The sequence below is a fragment of the Trichoplusia ni genome, unplaced genomic scaffold, assembly GCF_003590095.1.
Source record: "Trichoplusia ni isolate ovarian cell line Hi5 unplaced genomic scaffold, tn1 tig00003613, whole genome shotgun sequence".
Classification (NCBI taxonomy): Eukaryota; Metazoa; Arthropoda; class Insecta; order Lepidoptera; family Noctuidae; genus Trichoplusia; species Trichoplusia ni.
In genome coordinates this window covers 74,440-92,380 of record NW_020800424.1, presented here as the reverse complement: position 1 = coordinate 92,380, position 17,941 = coordinate 74,440, and the positions used below count along the sequence as shown (strand labels likewise).

General features: G+C 35.5%; 1 protein-coding gene and 1 pseudogene across 1 annotated transcript in view; both read left to right on the top strand.

Moving 5' to 3' along the window:
- Positions 1-1,617: 1,617 nt before the first annotated feature.
- On the top strand, positions 1,618-8,156 carry LOC113507981 (annotated as a pseudogene).
- A 6,213-nt stretch (positions 8,157-14,369) lies between these two features.
- The window catches only part of LOC113507979, a 39,740-nt gene continuing 36,168 nt past the window's right edge, over positions 14,370-17,941 (top strand). Inside the window, exon 1 of the mRNA XM_026890916.1 lies at positions 14,370-16,016. The gene's annotated coding sequence lies outside the window, so the exon portion shown is untranslated. The remainder of the gene's footprint in view (positions 16,017-17,941) is intronic.

Below are 17,941 nucleotides of genomic sequence, written 5' to 3'. Positions count from 1 at the left end.
TACCCAAATTGAGAAGGGATTCCGGTTTTCATTCACTCATAATCTGGGTAAATTTGATGCAGTAAAACATGCGAAGTATATGTATAGTTCTCTTATTGGACATTTTTTCTTTGTGGAAAATCCGAAGTATATAAAATACCATTGTATTATTCAAGTCCAAGATTATTTTTTCTCGTCCTGCTTTTATCTACACGATCAGACGACACTAGATCCAGTTTTAAAATAACTCTGTTTTTATTTTTGTAGTATGTAATATATTTTAGACTCTGTGTGTCCAATTCAAATTTATTCGTTTGAACGTTGAAATGAACGTGAAAGGGGTGGAGTACTGGCGTCCTTGAATTTTGAAAGAGTGCGGCCCGGACGGTTGCACCGGTATTTAATTTTGTTAAAAGCCAGCGACTCTGTGTAACACGAGCTGCGTACCCTAAAAAACAAATGAATACTCGTTGTTTATAACCACTCCCAATGTTCCTACCTATTGATAGCTCCTGTTTTGATTATTTTATGTTTCAAAAATTATAGTGTATAATCACAAATAAACTATGACGTAAAAACGTGATTTATGTGTCAAACAAAATATCTTAGAATTGAAATTAATAGCGATTGTTACTAAGTGCCTGCCAAAACATTTATAGCAAAGAGTCCCACGACGATTTGCTTCGATCTTTTTATACTTTAATCTTATCTATTAATGTTCATTTTCTAGTATTTTCTACATAGGTGCCACGTTATTTACGTTATATGACATGTTAAATGGTCAACTTAGCGCAGAGAGAGTATAAAGGTGTCCATGTGGTCTGAAGATGATTTTTCCCTTATTATTATTTTTTAATAAGTTCCCGCAGTAAGGAACTTAATTCCTTGTGTCGCGGAGTATTTTACAAACATACAAATTACATGCACAAAGACACCCAGACTCAGGACAATCATTCGTCGATCACACAAATGCTTGTCCTACGCGGAGATTGAACCCGCGACACGACTCGCACGGGGGTTCGGCTTGGTGACCTCAACCACTAGGCTATCCGTGCAGTCATCAAATTGAACAATAGCATAAAATTAATCCCTAAATACAAGAATATTGCATCTCCACGCGACCTATTTCTCTTAGCAAGTAAGGCATAGCTGCAAAATGACATAAATCAAAACTATTTCAATAAAGTCGTTTGCAGTAGTGCGATAATTTAGTGTTTTAAAAGAACTCTGGACTTTATTAGTCCCGCAGCTACTCGGGATAATTTGAATCGTGGAAGTTGGCTTTGAGTTGTATTTTTTTTATATTAGGCATTATTTTTTTGGTATAAATACCGGACTTAGGGTTAGGTATATTAACTTTTATTTTGGTAACGAAAAATAATATCCTAAATGCCTAATTTTTAAATTTCTTTTTTCCTGCATCTGTTGTTTTTTTGCGAAAAACAAAGTTTCTTACGGAACCCATCATAGGCGAGTCCGACTCCCACTTGTTTATTGCAAACAAACTTGTTTTCTTCTGATCAAAATGACGTTCAATGTATCCTCATACTAGTGCTGTCAGTTGCCGCGATAGGCTAGCGCTCTCCGCTGGCTAACAAAACCAAATAAAAAACCGCCTACAAAAGTCATGACAAAGTAAAAACCATCTTATGTATATTAGTGATAGATCTCAAATCAAAACGCCATTTAGATGCTAACAAAAATAAATAATATTAAAATAAACAAAAGATGCCTCCAAATCCAAAAACTATCGATGTGTGCGTCAGTGTTATAGAAGGAACTTCCGAGAAGAAAGTACCAGGTGTTACAGAGTTATCTAGTGAAAAGACTGCGACAGAATACCAAGTGTATCCTATTCGATGGCTGGTTTTGTTGGTGTTTGTTTTCTACTCGGCGTCAAACGCGCTGCAATGGACACAGTACACTATAATTCAAGACGCTATCGTGAAGTATTACAATGTGACAAGCAATCAGGTGTACTGGACTTCTTTGATCTACATGATTACTTTCATCCTTCTCATATTCCCTGCCTGCTGGCTGCTGGATAAGACGGTAAGGGTATTTTAAGAACTACTCTGATTTCATGATGTACCTGATAATGGGAAATACTAGCATATCTTATCGTTAGTCCAAAATACGAAGCGAAGGGAAACTTCGCTGCCAATACAGCCGTCAATATATTATAGTGTTTGTTTGAGTGATATTGAAAAGAGGTTCAATATCAAGCAGGTATTTTTCTTACCTGCATTCGATGACCTGCGTTTTGCATAAGATGCCAAAAAATCAGAGGAAAGTCAAATTATAAGCAATTCTCACTTCGTTAGTGTAGTTGGACTTTGGAAATTGTGATATTTTAAAAAAAACCCAGTAGAATAAAAAAAGACATTGTAGCTTATATAAAAAATAACTCATATCTATTTCTCACGTTTTTATACACTCACTTTTCTTGTTTGTTTGTTTGTCGTTCCGGTTGGATAATAAGTTACAACGCTGTCACGAATAGAAAACGTGTCATTTTATTTGATTAGTTAGTTAGATTAGCTATAGTTCATAAAAAAATCTATTAAAGAAAATCATTGAAATGAAACTACTTTTACGGATCTTATCGCGGTTTAATTTTAGATTTAGTCCCGACGTTTCAACACCTTTGCAGTAAAAGTAGTTTCATTTCAATGGGTTTTAATCATAAAATCCCACTGACACTTAAAGATCCATCTGAATAGTGTAAAGAAGAATAGTTCTGTTATCAATCAAAATTGTAGGTATGCAAAGGTAAATTAGAACTTAAATCGTTTGTCGTTACTAACTGTGGATAATGGGAGACATTATCGTAATTGCTTACGATAATGATCCGACTACAAATATGTGTAATTATCAAGCAAGGCCGTTTAAGGTCACTTGGACAAAATTGACAATTTTTAGGCGGAAATAGTTCGATTTTTATTTCGAACAACACAAATCTACAATGTTCATTATATGACCATTACTATTAATGAAAAATACACCTGCACGGTCCTTTACGATGTATAAAACTCATCATCAAAGCGGATGGATATTCAGAACAATACATATTTACAATATAAATAGATCAAATTACCCATTGAGATGCAGGAAGCGCACACAATATGTCTCGGCGAATTAAATTAATCCAATGCCCTTGAACTTATAGAGTAACAGACACTTCCGTCAATTTTGCTAACGGAAAGTATTGTTATCTATCGTGGATATTAGATAACATACTTTCCGGATAAAAATTCTTTTTTGGGCGTACCGTGTCGTGCATCTCGTCTTTGTCAATGCCCTGAAACAGTCGTTTGCTTCGTTGGGGTATCGTTGTCATCATGACCTGGCTCGCAGCAGAAGCGCAAGGTTTTTACTAAGCCACGTATTTTAAAATACATATATTTTGGAGTTTCTTGCCAGTCGTTCTTCATAGGCACCATAGTCAATTCGATACTAGCTTGGTATTAGGTATTCTTGGTGCCCTTTTTACTCCTGGTGTACCTGCTGTTTTAGAACCTCATGGTTTGTCTCGCAGTGACCTTAAGAGATTCGACGGAGTGTCTTCACTACTAGGAAATTAATACTACTCATTTGCGTCATCTCGTAACTAAGGCAGGTAGTAGACAATAAAACAAACAAAATTATCAGATAATTTAGCCACTTGAGGCAAAATCGTTGCAGTTAAATTCCCTCAAGCGAAACCATCAAGCCAAACATTTATGTGTTATTTTCATCCACGTAATGACTAGGTATGGTATAGTATAACAAATAGGGAGGAAGGTATGACGTGCGGTAGAATCGGTTCCCACGGTTTGCGGAATACAGGATTATGAAAAAAAAACACATTAGTCAACAGCAGCAGTCATCATAAATATCAAAATATTGAATAATAACTTAATCAGAGAACAAGACATCAAGAATACAATTATTCGCTTAAGAATGCATCTAATTTAGCAGTCCAGGCGGTCTATAACTAACTCTTAACTTAATAATGTTGAAATGAAACTACTTTTACGGATTTTTATCGCGGTTTAATTTTTGATTTTAGTTCCCGAAGTTTCGACACCTTTGCAGGTATCATGGTCACGGGCAGACTGAGATGGTGTTCGTCTTGACAGAAGATGTTGCTCGTTCTACCTTCATATTTTTAATTAATTATTTGTGGTCCGACCTACGCAGTACGAGCTCACTGTGTCGTGATGTCTTGCAGCGCTGCTCTTGGGTTAGCCTTGAGTTTTTGTATTATTGGGTCCCAAATAGGTGATATCTTCCAGCCATCTTCTCTATTGAAATTTAATAATGTTGTTGATGGGAACCGAAACTGTGTATATTACATGGCTTAGAGTCTTGTAAGATGTAGTAATAGGCCCCCAGAGATGTTCAAGTTCAAACCAATGATGATAATAGTTCTCTTTCAGAACATTCGCCTATGTGTAATCATCGGCGCCTTTGGCACGGGACTGGGAGCATGGCTGAAGGTGTTCTCCGTGCCCCAGGACATGTTCTGGCTGGGCTTCACTGGCCAGACCGTGTCAGCTGTCTCGCAAGTCTTCGTCCTGAACATACCGCCTCGCCTGGCTGCCGTGTGGTTCGGACCTGATCAGGTGTCTTCAGCATGCCAGTATCGGAGTCTTTGGAAATATGGTAATTATGAGATTGAGATGCATTTGAAATTAAAATTTAATTAAAGTATTTAAGGAAAATTGTTCTGTGAGCTGGAGAATATCAATTGGTTAAGCTTGTCAGCCACCACAGTTACAGTTAACCAAAATAATAGACACTACATGAAGCAATATTGGGCAATTAATTCAATCTATCTCTACGGTTTATTGACTAACTAGCCACAATTGTTGAAGTAGAATTGGCCAACTGGTAATATTAGCTACAAGTCCAGAAAATGTATGATAGTGACGACTGAAAATTTAAAAAGGATCTGCAGCAGCTTGCATTTAACACATTTATAATAAAGTAATCATAATTACGAGATAATTTAGCCACTTGAGGAAATCATCGCAATTAAATTCCCTCAAGCGAAACCAACAACAAAAACTTTATATGTGGTATTTCCAAGCATATGATAAGTGTACATATGTACTTCATTACGCAAACACAACACGTGATGATTTTAATCGTGTTATGGAGATCGCAAAAAGGGTCCTCCAGTTTCTCGGCGCCTCACTGCCTCTATTTTGCTTTCAAGTGACTGTAATCTTTTTGCTGTCATGAATAAGATTCAAAATTATGTGTAATCTTCTGCCTCTTAACGATGCTGTCGCAGCTGCCTTTCCAGTGTGTATTGACCCTTATTCGAGAAACCGGTAAATCTTCAGACATCGCTTATATCCTTTATATTAACCTTGTAATAATCAGGGCCTGTTCTCCCCTCAGATGGGGGTAGCCATGGGCTTCGTGCTGCCCCCCTCTACTAGTCCGAGCAGCAGGCACGACTGAGGAAATAGCAGCAGATTTGCAACTCATGTTCCATATCTACGCCTCATACTCAAGCGTTTTGTTCGTCTGTATTCTACTTTGTAAGTTGATGGGAAATATAAGGAAAATGTTCATACCAACCAATATCAGTTTTGGTAGTAATCTTACACAGGTATACATAATAGGGATGATGATTTTTTTTTTGCAGTGTCCGTCTTGTAGTTTTTTGTATAATAATGGATGCGTATTTTTTAATTAGTCCCGCAAACGTAAATTGGCCAAATTACAGTCAATGAAACTTACGCGTGACGTCACGATTGAGTATAAATTTTACCATATCGTTACGTCACAAGCCCCCCGCTCCTAAACTTTAAAGCAGTTAATCTTTGTCAATTCTGGTTTTTCTGAAAAAGGAAAAACTACGTGTCTCATACTTTTCAATTATCTAACTGAGGGACTAATGAGATCTTTTCTTTTTATATCGAGTCATCATCCCTATTACGTTTTGTACCGAAATAATTGCCTAGCTTGTTGAGCCTATGTTATGACGAATATGCAATAACCCGTTTGTTTCGATAATTATTAAATTTCAAATCGATATTTAGCGAAATTACCTACATTATGCGATCGTATTTTCGCAATACCACCTTTATAGCGACAAATTTCATCAGTTTCGAAACGGGTCTCATTATTGCCATGTTCGATGCAAATTGAACCCGAATTTATGGATGGGTCTTTTGTAATGTTCAAAATGTACAATTAATTGTATTTGTAGTGAAATAGATTGCACGAATTTGGTGTTTGATAAATTATCGAAAATGTTTGACAAAAGAATTGATTGGATATCGAGCTAAGCTTTACTTAGTTCTGTTAGTTTTTAAAGTTCGGCAACTTTTTACTCCGAACAGAGATTAAAAACAATAATTCACCCTTTCAGTTTTCAAGGCGGCTCCTCCCACCCCACCTTCGGCTGCAGCAGATTTTGGCAGCACCTTGGACTCCAACTTCCTCCTGTCTCTAAAGAAACTCATGACGAACAGGAATTTCATACTTCTGCTTATCTCCTATAGTATCAACGTGGGCGTTTTCCTCGCCATATCCACTTTGCTCAACGAAGTCATCTTGAAGCATTATCCTGTAAGTTTTTTTGAATTAATAATCGAATTAATTAGGTTAGTTTGTTTTCTTTTGTGTATCACAAACTGTGAATAAATCATCAAAACATAGTTAAGAACGCGGATTTCAAATACTGATCTTACAGATATACAACAAACGCGGACTCAGCTGCAGTGGGACCGGGTTATTTTTCATTCAATATCAATCATTCATCCAAAATCAAAAGCTTACAAAAAAATATAAGTAGAGCTATCTATGAGAAATCATCAAAAACTACTCCCGCTTGGGGATGAGCGGAAACCCATGTTCTTTCATTTGTCCTTTGTGTACCGCCGTACCGGGGTGCTATATGCCTTGGACAACCCCGCTGGCCCGACAGGAAGTGAAGCTATCTAGGATTTACTAGACTTCTGACTTACAAATTATTTTTAATATTTTCCAGGGTGCCCAATTAGACGCAGGTCGAATCGGTCTGGTCTTTGTAGTGTCTGGCATGGCGGGCTCCGTGGTCTGTGGCGTGATCCTGGACAAGACTCACCGCTTCAAGGAGACCACGCTGGCGCTCTACGTGGCCACCATCGCCGGCATGCTTGTCTTCACCTTCACTCTGGATTGTGGATACATTGGTGTCGTGTATTTGAGCAATATCTTGCTTGGGTGAGTTAATCTTCAATAAATATATCTCCAATTAAAAAAATCTTTGAATTATAAAGTTTTTGGTCATTACTTAAGCTTTATTAATGTAATTTATTATACTTTTCCAGATTCTTTATGACAGCTTATTTAGCTGTGGGATACGAATTTGCATCGGAAGTAACATATCCTGAACCAGAAGGGACTACATCTGGAATATTGAATGCTGTTGTTCAGGTAGTGATGAAGTCTTAGATTCTATAATAAAACACGACGGGTCTCAATTCTGATTGCGATCCAGGAAAAGAGCTTGAAACAACAATGTAGACTCAAGGAAGTATGTGTAGTGAAGTGTAGACGATATCTCAACATTTACTTCTATTGTTCTTAACATCTTTCACACAATCCATTTTACCCATTTTAATCTTTAAAATTCCTAAAGGACTATATAATGTTTTTGTTCCGTTCCAGTTATTCGGTATCATATTAACGCTGGCGTACGAGCGTGTGCTGAGCGCGGCAGACGACCGCTGGGCGAACCTCTCCGCGGTGGGCGTGTTGTGCGCCGGCGCCGCCGTCTGCGCCGCCATCACCTCCGACCTGCGCCGCCAGAATGCGCAGAACAAAATCAAGGAACCTCTCGACTGACCTAACAGTGGGATTTGACTATCAAATAGCATAATAATATTAGGAGAATGAAAAATTACCGTCAATGGTTTGACGTTTTGGCTAGGTTGTACTGGCCGTGCTTGCAAGCATACTTGTAAACTCGTAACAGCAATCGAAGCACACGATACTTTTATCGACCCTCAGTTCGTCAGCCCAATTGCCTAACCAATAGCAATATATTTCCGTACTCCAATTGCTAATCTTTTCAGATGTGACGAATAATTTTATTATTCATTCATGACTTTCGTTCCAACACATGAATGTTCCTTACAAATGATTATGGCCGCAATATATATTATGTCTTACTTTTCCAATAGAAGTTTGAGGTATGGGCCGTAAAATACTACATAATAATATAATGTAACTCATTGACAGCAGTAGTAAATTCGAAGTACAGTACTACCTAAGAATTCAGTTACCAATTGTTAATGATCATATTGTTAAGTAATTTTGTTATGGTGTAGGTACTTAATAAATTAAATATGTTACAAAAAAGTTTAACTTATTGAATATAGTAAAAGTAGATTCAGAGGATAACGCTTCAACAATGTTGATGGCTGCAGTTATGTCTACCGGAGGCACATGGCGATCATATGTTTGAGAGCCCTACTCGGTTGCTGCTAGCGCTTTACATAATACTAGCTGTTGCCCGCGACTTCGTCCCCGTGGGTAGAAGATATAAGTAATGATTTAGGTATACCTGCCCTTTTTTCACATTTTCCATTGTATCTTAGCTCCTATTAGTCGCAGCGTGATGGTTTATAGCCTTAAGACTTCCTCGATGAATGGTCTATTCAACACAAAAATATTTTTTAAATTTGGACCATTAGTTCCTGAGATTAGCGCGTTCAAACAAAGAAACAAACAAACTCTTCAGCTTTATATATTAGTATAGATGTGTACTTATGACTACGCATCTAGCTACAGTTCTGAATTAAGTTGGGTGCCTAATCACTAGAAAATAATGCATTCATCCATGTCGTATCCCGTCCCGTCTATAAAAAAAGCTTAATCTACTATTTTTGTCGTCATTTTAAAAACATTACGTCAGGAAAATCTTGTGCATCCCTAATTTGCTGTTTTAATATAACTTGGACACATTGGACAAATTCAAAAATTGGCTCTAGTTAAAAAAAAACTGCTTTTGAAGATTTTCCACATATTCTAATCTCGCAAGGTAAATACTGAGTCGAAAGCGGCCACGGTTCAGCGGGAGTCGCGACTGAATCGCAAATGATTCGGAAAGAGCTTTACTCAGACCATTTAATCGGAAAACTAATCTAGAACTGATTTATCGTTTTTGTTGAATCTTTGCAGTATCGGATACATTTTCAACGTTCTTTATAACTCTTGACTGCTTAAAGTTATTGTATTTTAACTATAAAAATTAAGTGGATGTTATAGATAAACATTTCTTTGAAAATCCATAGAATATTTTTTACTCGGTAATGAAGCAGGTTTTAACGTTATTTATTGGTAGCTTGATACTGCTGAAAACAAGTCACTGACAAAATATATCTACCTTACATGTATACCTATGCCTTATCTAAGGCAAACCAGTAGTATATTACCTAACGAACATAAGCACATATAATTTTGCGAATAATTTATCAAAAATAATCTGCAGCTGCTTAAAAGTCTATAACATAACAACATTTCAAAACCAGTGCCTAAACTACAGCTATCACTATTTCAATATTTAGATAATTTAAACCGAATCATCAATACATGTTTCCTGTCAGATACACGACCGACACTTGCGATCCGACGCCTCCGGAGTGACGGACACACATCCGTCTGAGCCGTGTTCGGCATATTCCGCTCCAATTTAGATCCGCACTACCAGGACTACATGAGCTGTAGCTGTGATGCACTGATTTGATTCAAATACACGCCTGTATGATTCCGAATGTAGGTCACGAAAAATATTTAGCTGAAACCGTGACCAAACTTGCATTGTATAGAAATTGAAGATGAATGAAACTTTGTTGATAGCATAAGTGTAAATGAACATTCTACAATAAAACTTTTTCCCACGTTTTTATAAGTTTTGGTTGTATCTTTACAAGTGAATTTTGAGAAACTTTCCGATAAGCTAGCAGGCTATAATTTTCTGGGTAGCTTCAAACCAGATAACAATGCAATTTACAACCATAAAAGCTTCTGGATCGATTTTAATAAAATTTTAATGGACATTTGAAAACGTGGGTTTTTAGATTTTTTAAATCTATTAGTTTAATGCTACTTATATCTGCACCCATGTGTGGTTATTACAAGACGCTGGCAAAAATGCTGAATCTATCAGCAGATAACTGTAAAGTAAACAAAAATCCTATAAATGAATCACGGTTTATTGACAAAAATTGAAGTTCCCTTACAACCAAGAACTAATCCAGGGATAATTCAATTTAGCTAAGCTACTTCAGAGGGTGATGGTCTAATATGTAAATGTAGATATAAATGCGTTAACAGGAGATCACTTTTCTGAACAACAGTAATAGTTATAACAGCTTGTACTTAAAGTTTAACTAATCGGTTAGCCTAGTGTTACTTTAAGTAAGTCTTCCCATATAGCTAGCTACTGCAGCTTCAGCAGGTTGTACACTATATAAATATTCCAAAATCAAGGTTTCATCATCATGATTTCCTTAACTTTTTGTCAGTGCAACCATTGGGAAAGTGAAGCTTTGTAGAAGCCACATTGTCAAATTACTTTGGGATCGAACCTGTACCTTATACATACACATCCTTTAATGGAACCACAAAGCTACCAGTACGATTAAAGTGTTCTATATACCATTAACATTATGACAGCACTTGACTTCAAACATTTGCAACAGGTAATATTACCTATGATTGAATGAAATCAGCAAATATAATTATCAAACATGAAAGGTAACAAAACGGTTGCAAAACGAATCAATTTAAGAGTTTTCACATCGATAAAAAGGTTTTCAATTAAAGTAGAATGATTATTTTTAAATGATAGCCGCGTAAGTACAGCTGTTGATTTAGAATAGATGTATTTGCACAAGCTGAGTGATTTGAATGAAAGACATACTCGACGATTAAATAAATGATTTCTATGCCAGTCATTGCTTTAAAGAGACGTCGTTCTTATATTTGATTTCGAGTTTCTAACGACTTTAATTGTGGAAAACTAAATGTTTACTCCGACTTATGTAAAAACGAGTCGATATTTTTGTCGATCTCATATTATCACTTTAAGAAACTTACACAATACATTTTTGTATGACGTAAAGTTTCGAATGGCGACAAAGTACCAATCAAAGGATTTAATAAAAATATAACGGATGAAGAGAGAAATCACATGTTTTTTTTTGTAATAACTATTTTGTGCATTTTTACGATTTTAAAGATACATGTTTTAAAAAATTGAAAACGAGTTGGTAAACGCCGAGGAAACAGCAAAAACGCTATTATGTCAATTCTTGAAACTTTGTTTTTTGCTCTGTACGATAACATATTATAATACATACTTAGTACTACTCACTGACATAGTTGTCAGAACGTTCTTCGCATACCAATCCCACTCGGCCGTCAAAACCGCTAGAGGAACGGTCTTGTGGGATAGTGGTAGAAACTCCATGCTCATACCATGTGAATGTGGGCAAATAGGTATCTGTCTGTGTATATAAATGTTCGTTCTTCTTATTTTAATAAATGTCGTTATTTAAGAATTTAGAATCTTTATAGAATTATTCTAGAATGGGTCATTAGATAACAAAGAACGCATTTAATGTGATACTAACTTAAACTATACTAAAGAGTGCTCTACGAAATCTGCATAAATCTATGTATTACAAACAGCAAATTGTTAATGAGTTATTCACCTGAAGATGTCTTAAAGTTTTTAAAAGATACAAAAAAAGGATTTTAAATATTCTCAATTTCCCTCTTTTTTTTGTCTTTAATATTGCATCAGTTATATATTTTCAATTTTACAGAGTTTTACAATTTCCCTCTTCGAATTTTTTCAACAGCTTTGAGTCTTAAATACAAAAATAACTTCCAATACAAAGTTAGGAAAACAATAGCTATCATGAAATACTGTTATCGCGGTTGTTATCAGCTGGTATTCGAAATCTCTTCGAAGTATGGAACAAGTGCCTACAATAACTTGAAGATGCTCATTTAATTTTATCGTAATGGAAACAATCTTGCCACTTTGAGAATGGATTTTTTTGGGAAATGTCTTTTCCGTGATTTGATGAACAAAAGATAATTTTCCTTATAGCAAGGCTCAATTTAAATTCTCTTTAATTACAGTCGCAAATCAAGTTGAAAAATATGGACTTAGAAACAAGCTGAACGACATTATTTTATTTGTGTACAAAAACGAATCTTATTCCTTATTTTGCGCCTACGTTTTATTTATTTCTCAACTGAAGTGCATTAGCGATATAAGGTAATCTATAATATGTGTCATAATGGCTTACGAAGATCAACCTTACGACTTTTCCACTTATGACCTTAGGTACCAAATTGTACAGAAGTGCTTGGAATATTTTGAGCGCTACGCAAGGTCGCGCGCTTACAGAGACACGAGTTATGCACGAGAGACAAACGACCACATACCTTCAATACCCTGCATTGACCTATACGCTGAGAATGTGGAAGCTGAGAAGCAATGAGCTGTATTTAAAGCATTTTGAATTTGGATGTACCCAAGGCGTAGGTTATGAATTTATTTGTTGTCTCAGCTGAGAGGTTTCTCTGTAACTTTCTTCCATTTATGACCACTTGCTGTAAGTGTTTTTTTTAAAGCTGCACGTTTCTGTCCTGATGTTTTTTTATGAACTACTCAATCAAGCAATATCATATTGATCATTTAGGAATAAACCTCCACAGTTGGTATCTTAAATGCGGAAAATCAAATAGATTAGGAATTAGAACTTACAAACGAAAATCTTCCCCGATTTTCGTTTTGATGCTCGAGCAACAAAACATGTGTTCTATTTCCTTATTCACGCAATCAACATAAACATTCCCTGTGGTTTATGAAGACACTCGTGCAAATCTCTTACCGCACTGGGGGCCTACCACCAACTTTTAAGCCGCCTTGTGGAGTTATGAAAGAGAGAGATGGCATTACACGGTGTAGAGCGCCGTCCCGCTTACACGTATACAAGTTCTTTTTAGGAGTTGCTGGTAGGTGGTTTCGTGGCTGGTGGGCGCCTGTCTGCCACATTCTCATGTAAATCTCGTGTTTATTGTTAAGCAGCTTTTGTTTCACTTAATGATTTGTTCGTCTCTTTGACTCCTCGTCTTTAAATCACTGCTAACATTACACACAGATGTCTCGGTAAATACTTATGGTCTAAGAGCCCGTGAACCCCAGACCAACGTTATTTTATACAAGCTGAAAGTTTGTCATAGGATGCTCCCAACATCCTAACTATTTTAACTTATGATAACAAAAATGGTGCCTTTATAATTTGACGTAGTTGGATCGATATTTTAGACACCTTTAGTATACTCATCTGCCAAAGGCAACATGACCTAAACTCCATAATCGACCATTATTCTTACCTATGTTGGAAGCAGCCGCTGATAGACTTTCAGCTTTTAAAAAATAACGTAGGCCTGGGATCCACGGGCTCTTGCTCTATTAGTATATTGGTGTCATAACATATTGCTTTCATGTGCAGGCAATTTGCTTGTTGAGTGTAAGCTAGGTGTTGACATGAACATTGATTGAATAGGTAGGTTGTCATTTGCCGTCGTAAAGTTTCATTGCACGTATCCAATTTGCAGTATATAGCAAATAATATGTCATGTAGAAGTAAAAAAGATTAACACAAGACATCTTGTAATTGAATGTTCTAAGCAGTTTTAACAAGCTTTATGATCGGAACTTGATTTTTAAGATTGTAATTTTAAATCAATTCTGATTCGAGAAGGAATGGTATTTATCTCCATTTATTGCTTTGCTATTTTAATTCGACGTAATCACGATACTATATTCGGGAGTGTGTCTAGGGTTAAACAGCGCCACCAAAAGGAATAAAGGAAGAACAACAAAAAGAAGACAAAAAATAGGTAAGTAAGTTGTACTTTCTAATCATAATAAAAATGTGTTACAAAGTACTATGTAAAGTGTCCGGAAGTACTCACACCAAGTGATTTGTCTATCACGTTTCATTGCTACGTAATACTGCAGGTATCAGCGTATCAGCTCACTGCGCATGCGCGCTATCGTATTACCAATCAAGTATGGATACCTGGAAATCAAAGTCAAGAGCCTTCGTATCATTTTCCTATTAATTGATAAAGTTTATTTTAAAAGTCCTTTGCTTTATTTGATTTATGTCAATTGTAAGATGACGCTGTGGTCCTTATGTGATACAAATGAATTTTAAAATAGGTTATAATTAAAAAAAATACAAAACTTAATGTTGTAATATGTTCTATGCCTTTGTTAATCAAGGCAACGTAAGGTCCTGGGCCCCAATTCTTCTTTACAATCGTCAATGATACAGTGATAATTTGATTTAATTTAACTCTATTCATATTCTCCAAAGCATTGTGCCTTCGCAATAATTGGAAATCCAGTTCGGAGCAGAACACTCAAAGTCAATAAAAGCCAATAGCGGAATTGGGGTCCTGTATTCGATGCCCAATATTTTATTGGCTAGAAAATAAACCATGAAAAAAGCTACCCCGTATTGCCACAAAATAATTGTTCATAACTACCTTGTATTGCCACAGAACAATTGTTGATCTGGGTACTTGAGACATGCGCAACCACTTGTCTGATGAAGATTTCAGTCTTATTAGTAAGTAGATACTTACGCAGGTCGTCACAATACATGTTAGTTACGTCACTAGCTTCTACACAAAAAGGGCATTTCGAGTGCTAGGGATATAAAGTGCTATTACGCGATAAATTGTTTCTTTTTAATCATGTTCTTTCCTTTTCGTGAAGGTCGGCGATTAACCTCGCAGGCTTGTACCTTTCCTCCTCTCTTGCAATTATTGAGAAACTCTAGCTTATTTAAAATTTTTGGATGTATTTGTTGTTATTGCTATTTAGCTGTTACAAACAATAAAAGTGATTTAGGTTTTGTATCAAAAGTGATAAGGTCCATTTTCCGAAGATTCATTATCAATAATAGGAGTCCTTTAAAATTGATAAGGACCTACTTATCCGGCGGCGCAAAACTCCATTTTCCTTATACCTCTTGTTTGTTCTTTTTATGGCATTCTTATGTTATATTACAGTCTTTTTTTAATTTTAATCTGACTTAAACGTGCTTAAATGATCAAGATATTTATTTAAATTAAAATCTTCATGTCACATTCGCATTAAAAGAATAATCGTACTCTTTAAACCGCACACCTTCTTAGCAAACATACACACAGTAATAATTACATGCATGCGCGCATGAGTGTGCGTATAATTGTTTTCTCTGTGATCCGCCAGATGTCGTTTACGTTTTTCACATTAGAATGTACTTTCATTCATCTCTCTTGTAGGGTGACCATGATAATTGCAGAGATATAAAATGTGTGAGTCACTGTTTTTAGGTATTTTTATTAATTTCATCTTTTATGTGTATCAAATTTAATTTCATTATAAATGTTTATATCAATCAGAATGAAACTAAATGGATGAATTTTACCTTTGGCACAACAGGCTCATCGTGACCAACGCCGCAAGGGATCAACTAAATTTAGCGTTAACACTAAGTTAAGCGTCATTTAATTTCACAAAAAAAATACATAAAAACATTTTTTTTCGTTTAAAATTATAATTAGTATATAACAAAGTATACAAAACCAACCAAAGACACAGGCTTAGCTAATTAAACATACATTGCCTCAAAAACACCATTAAAATTTGTTTGAACAGTAGTTAAAAGTAAATGAAAAGCAATTTCCCGTCACCTCGAGTACGTGTGGTCACACTACACACTCGCCGCCGAGGCTCGTGATAAGAACCAACTCATCTGCGCGAGCGCAGCGGCCTTGCGCACCCGTGTCTTACCGCGACCACCGCCCACACGACAATATAAACTCTATCACCCTCCGAAAAAGATACAATTTGAATACCGCGAACTTGTGATAAGAAAATAATATATTTTGATGTGTCAGTGAGTGAAACAAGATTCGTTTTGTGAAATTTGTGTCTGAGTGAGTGAACATATTTATATCACAGTCTGGTAAGCTTTCTTAAATCATTGTCGGTAATTACGTAGGTATTGTTTGCCGAAAATGTGGAGACAGTGTTTACATTCTGTTACATAAAGAGATAAATATGGAAGCGATCTTCGTAACGAGGCTATATATGTATGTGTGTGTCCAAAATCTATCAAACTGACAGAGTTAATTTGTGCTATAATTTAGCTATAAATTATGTTTGGGATTATGAAATTGCATAATGTAAAAGTTATCTATTACATTTGGTTTTCATTTATTAGGTAATTTAGAAAACCGATCTTTTAGATCGTAATTATGTAACATGGAAATATATTAATTGATTTTTTTTATATTCGTTAACCCTAATCAATCTTATTTAAATTCTTAAATGTTTTCCAAAATGCAAATGGACGTTGATACCAATTAACAAAGTTCAAGTTAGACTAACACAATTTACTCCATTTATAGTTCACGTTTTTAAACATATTTATTAGGTAGTACATTCAACTATTTCTACACCTATTCCGATTTACCCAATATACCATAACAGTTTTAAACTATGTTTAAAGTTAAACAGCTCGCTTGCAGTGCAACTTAAGTATATTTTGTCAACTAACTCTCACTACAACTTGTGTGACTTACGAACTTAAGATATTTAAACGTTTATTTTGTGAACTGCAAACACTTTCTGTACAGCTTCAAGTTCAGGGCTTACCAACCTTCGGTTCAAGTTATTTTATACTTATTGCTCGCTTATTTCTTACTAAGACTTGTTTTTAAGTTGATTTTAGCTCTAATAGTGATTATGAAATATAGGCATTACATTGATAGTTAAATGGTTTTCACCTAGCAGTACTATAAAGCACGCTCTCGGCTGCGAAATTTACTAACAAATAACATTTTGCAAATAGACCAAGTATAGTGTTTGTCAAGAGAAGTCGAATCGGGAAATGTTGACGATCCCTGCTATAGTTCGGGCTAAAACTTTGTAAGTACCGCAGTTTTCTCGAACAGATAAACGGAATACGAGCAAAGAGGGATTTGGTACGGAATAGTGCAGATTTATCAGCATACACTAAACACTTTTTCTTACGTAAATAAAAACGATAGGAATTTCGATTCAAAATCTATTAAGTCCATCAGGTTAGTCTATAAATAATAATAATACTTACTTTTTTAGTTTATTAAAATAATAAAAAGTGAAAAGATAAACGCATCAAAGCCATTATGATAAAACGAACCCATATTAGGAGCTAATGACGTCACTTGTCGGTAAAAAGTGTACAGAAAAGTGACGTCACAAAAGATTTCGACTAACTCTATCATTTATTTTCTTTAAGTGTTATAAGAATAAAATGATTATCCGATTTTTTGTCATATCTAATATATAAAATTCCCGTGTCACGATGTTAGTTACCGTACTCCTCCGAAACGGCTTTACCGCTCATTACCAAATTTTATATGTGTATTCAGTAGGTCTGAGAATAAGCTAACATCTATTTTTCATACCCCTAAGTGTTAAGGGTTGCTCACACTAGAAAACAATATTTTATTTTAATGACAATTTTTTTTGTTTTTACTTTTTTATAATGGGGCAATAAAAAATATATACAACTAGAAATAATTTATTAGGCAAAACAACGTTTGCTGGGCCAGCTAGTATACATATAATTTTAATAGAATTGCCTTGAAAATATGAATTATAATTGAAACTATAAGAGATTCTGTCGCGTTTACTGATATTTTGGTCCCCAAAGTTTTATGATAATGACTTAAAGACATGGTCATGCATAGATTTTGACATAAAACAATGGTTTTGACGCTTAAATATATAGTTAAAAGTCGTCAAAAAAGATATGTAGAAGTGATGGTATACCCTACGTACAAAACAAGTGATTTCATTTTATTTCCTATTTGTACGGAACCCTCAGAGTCGCGAGTCCGACTC